The following is a 4,635-nucleotide window of genomic DNA, read 5'->3' on the forward strand; positions in this document are numbered from 1 at the left end:
GCAGGAGAAAAGCAAAACACAACAATATATCCATGTCTTAATACAAATTTATTAAAGAAATAAAGTTTTACAGAGACTCAGGTGAAAAACAAATAAAACACACCAGGATGTCAAATATTAATGTTTATAGACCTCTGAAGAATAAGTCCCGCCTCTGAGGCTCCTGGTTCCATTGGTCAAATGTCTATGGGAAATAACATGAGGTTTTTGAATGATCGTACATAACAAACTCTGTAGGTGGCAAAGAAGTAAAAGCTGCTCACGTTTTGAACTACACACTTTTTCCATCTAGATTCCACTTGGGTTTTGGATTGTCGGTGCCGTTAAAGTAGCATTTATAATAGTTTACTAGTTTAACGGCACCGACAATCCAAATCCCAAGTGGAATCTAGATGGAAATAGTATGTAGTTCAAAACGTGAGCAGCTTTTACTTCTTCGCCACCTACAGAGTTTGTTGTACGATCATTCAAAAAACCCATGTTATTTCCCATATTTGATCAATGGAACCAGGAGCCTCGGAGGCGGGACTTATTCTTCAGAGGTCTATTCTGGGTACTGATTCTACCTTCAAAAAATAAAAACACTGGTCAAGGCTGCATTAGATGGCAATATGGAACAATATAAAGAGAGGAATCTGTTGATCCATACACCATCTTAACATCCAATGGTTTGAAGTAGACCAACTCTTCAACATCAACCACCTTAACTGCCTGGAATGGCTTTAAAACAATTTTAAATGCGTGGTAATGCTCATCGAAACAAACCGTTTCTACACCTGAGCCAGTTAGTGTTACTTGCTCATCCTTCACAATAACAGTCCGGATCTGACAAAATACTGGCATCTCATCAGCTACCTCAACGCACACCAATAGACCAGGTCGATATTCAGTGCCATTGCGTTTTACCCATTTCACTGTCATAACATTAGTAGATAGTGCAGTGTTAAGTTTTGCAGCAATTTCAGGGCCTTCCTTCAATTTGTTTAGCTGCAACATTTTTCCTGGAAATAGTCAATCTACACTGGTTGATAGATTCCAAATTCAAGGCCATGTATCTTTGATGTTTTTTGGCCAACGTCTTAGTGATATTTTTGAAACTCTTAAGCTGGGTCTTGAAAAAGTTATGTTTTGCCTCGTAACGCATATAGTCTAGGTCCTGGGGAAGATTTGTATGCGCTTCATTTAGCGGAGAATATCTCAAATGTTATAGACTAATATTACCCCACTGAACAATGTGTGATGTGTGCCAAAATCTCTATCCGGGACGAAAGTCCTGAAAATGACCACTATAGGTGACACTTTTATCACAATACAGGTGAATGGGACTTTTTTTTTTCCTTTATAGATATCCTAATCAATTTCTACCAGATTAATCTTCAACTTAATAGAAATACTTTTTGTATTACACTTTGTCTCAAAAATAAATAAAATATGCAAATTAGGCAATCTCTCATTAAATATGCGTACATATAAACTCTTGAAGCTACAGATTTTCTTAGGTGATCACAATGTTTACAGTGTAAGAATTCTGGGTTGATAGTTCTAATTGTGTCTCCAGGGTGGATGCTGTGTGTGTGTTTGGGGTGGGGGTGGGGGTGGGGTTATAAATACAATTGTATACAAACACAGGACTTTTTTTCAAAGAAAGAAAACAAGCATTTTATTGATATACAGACATTTTATATCCAACCTTGCTAATATCATAAGAACGTTAACTTAAAGTGAAAACTACAAAGCAGCAGGTTAATTCCCTGTGTTGCAAGGTAACACGTCAAGTCCAGGTACTGATGGAATCCAGGTAAGGCGATGATGATGAGAGCTCATTCAGTGATAGGATTTTTACAACTATTGCCTCCCTTGCATTTGCAGTACTTGCAGCAACGGATACCAGCTACCCGACAGGGACATCCATTCTTGTGTGCACATTTGGCACATGAGCAGGGATCTGGCAACCCTTCAGGTTTTGAGATTACAATCTCAGGGACTAATAAACTGCCCTTTCTTATAAAACCATAAGCATCTGCATTTAAGATTGAGGTGGCGTCTGTAAATGGTGCTTGGACCCAAAGCTGCTGTTGATAATAGGCTCTTTGTATATGTTTTCCTGCATTAGTTGAGGTGCAAGCAGTTCTCTCAAAGTCCATCTTGAGGACATTACTATCGAACGCAGCAATGCGCAGGTCGTCAAATGTCTCCATGTCTGTTGATGGTTTGAGACATTTGACCAAGAATCTTTCAGCCATTTGTATTGCACTCTCTGTTAGCTGTGGACAGTTGAAATTGAGAATCAGAGAAGAGTTGTCTGGTTTGCGGACAGTGTTCAGAGCTGCAAGTTTAGTTGAAATTTTGCTAGTTGTATCACACCCAGTCAGCGCATGTAGTGCTGGGAGGCACTGTGTGAGCTCGTCTCCCAGTGCTTTGCAGATATCATGAAGTGGTAATATTGATCTTTTCACTCCTGAGTTACGGATAAGCCAGAGCTCTTGGAGGCCAAGACTTCTCCAATTGACTGTTATGTGGTATAATAGGCACACAAAGACATCTGTGTCACCCGATGACAGTGTCAGTGATGTAGATCCTGTGCGGTGACTTAAAATGTCCTGCACATGGAACATCATCCTGTCATCAGCTTCCTCGTGTGTGCAGTTGAGCCGAGGGAATGGAGTAGCACTCGCTGCTGACACAATCCATGCCTGTGGTGATATACCAAGGTATAGTGGTTTGGTGCCTTTGTAATTGGTGGTCAGCCACTCAACATAGAATGCCTGAAAAGCAGTTTTGCTAATGGAAGATGACCAAAAGTTCTCTAATACCACTGGAACATTTTGGTTTGGTGATACCACATCAAGGACAACCATGTTTTTTGATTTTCCTCTTCTCTCCCTCTCTCCATGTTTGATGCTGTCCTCTCGGTAAGTGTCGAAAACTACATGGATCTCATCACAGTCGCCTCCAGCTTTGGTGACCATAAATGTCAAAGCATTAGCAAAGTCGTGGAATGTCTTGATGGGTGGATCAAGTTTCTTTAAGGAGACCTTTCTCACCAATGCCATGAAGTCGATAATGATGGCGTGTGTTTGCGGGGGGGTAACTGGACCTTTTATATCTATTTGTGGACACAACTTCAACAGCTCAGTCCCAAGTTGTGATTTGGCACTCTTCCTCAAGTAACCGTCTTTGTCAACCAAGAAGAATGCAGAGTTGGTGATCTCATGCTGGAGTAGCTCCTCAACTGTGAATCCCCGGTGACACCCGTACTCAATAAACATGAGAGCTTTGATTGTCTCATCTTTGATGTCTGCTTTGGAAGCCAAGTTCAAGGTGGTCTTTGGCAAAGTAAACTTGACTTTACTAATAGTCGAGTGTATCGATATCGACTTATTTCTGAGTCGATCATCGGTAAATTTAGCACAAGTAGCACTGCCCTCTGTGATGCAGCACAACAACTTGTCGACATTTACCTTGGTCACAATTTCTCCAGTGAGAACATTCTTAAGCATGCCCTGGTCTCTTAAAGGACTGCATACATTGAGGAGATATTCCTCTATGTCTTGCACCATCTTAACTACTTTAGTTGTAGTGCTCGGGTTGAAGTCATGATGAAGCGAGAGTTCTCCTCCAACATCATCCCTCATCTCAAGGAGATCAACATACTGGTCCTTTTTATGCTTGATGATTCCCCAAAGAGCTACTGCTTCCTTCTTCCTGGTGACCCCAATTATCCCTCCACTCACTTTGGCAGGCCGGTTGTAACACTGCTCTAGTGCCTGGTCAAATGGCACTCCACTACCTTTCTTGGTGGTGTTCACAACAAATCCACCATGTATGTATGAGTCATAGAGGAGTGGGAACTTCTCCTTCAGTTGATAGCAGTCTTGCAGGAATAATGGTGTCCATCGACAATAGTTTGTTTCAAAAAGAAGAACTTACTTTTCTTGATCTCACAAGTCATCAATATTGAACATTATAAGTTGACAGCCATGACTGCTCTGTCTCACAATGACCTGCTATGAGGTTACTATGGCTACCAAGTAAACTTTTGTTGAAAAAAAAGTTGGAGGTGATGACGTGATGACAGCAATATTAAGAACAGCTAGGAAATGTAAGCTTTTAAAGTTTAGGTTAATTAATAACTGGCAATTCCTGTATGTTGCTAGTTGTATGTAATACGTAATAGTTGTAACTTTTTTTGCCATTTTATTTATATCAAATCAAAATGCTTACACTGTTCTTTGACCTCATAATCATGGTCATTGTGAACATTGTGATCACCTCAGAAAATCTCTAGCTTCAGGGGTTTATGTACGCATATATAATGAGATCGCCTCATTTGCATATTGTAATAATATTTTTTAAGACAAAGTGTAATACAAAAAGTATTTCTATTAAGTTGAAGATTAATCTGGTAGAAATTGATGAGGATATCTATAAAGAAAAAAAAAAGTCCCATTCACCTGTATTGTGATAATAGTGTCACCTATAGTGGTCATTTTCAGGACTTTCGTCCCGGATAGAGATTTTGGCACACATCACATGTTGTTCAGTGGGGTAATATTAGTCTATAACAGTTGAGATAGTCTCCGCTAAATGAAGCGCATACAAATCTTCCCCAGGACCTGTACTAATACACCAAGT

This window comes from Anoplopoma fimbria, chromosome 1 (assembly GCF_027596085.1).
Source record: "Anoplopoma fimbria isolate UVic2021 breed Golden Eagle Sablefish chromosome 1, Afim_UVic_2022, whole genome shotgun sequence".
NCBI lineage: Eukaryota > Metazoa > Chordata > Actinopteri > Perciformes > Anoplopomatidae > Anoplopoma > Anoplopoma fimbria.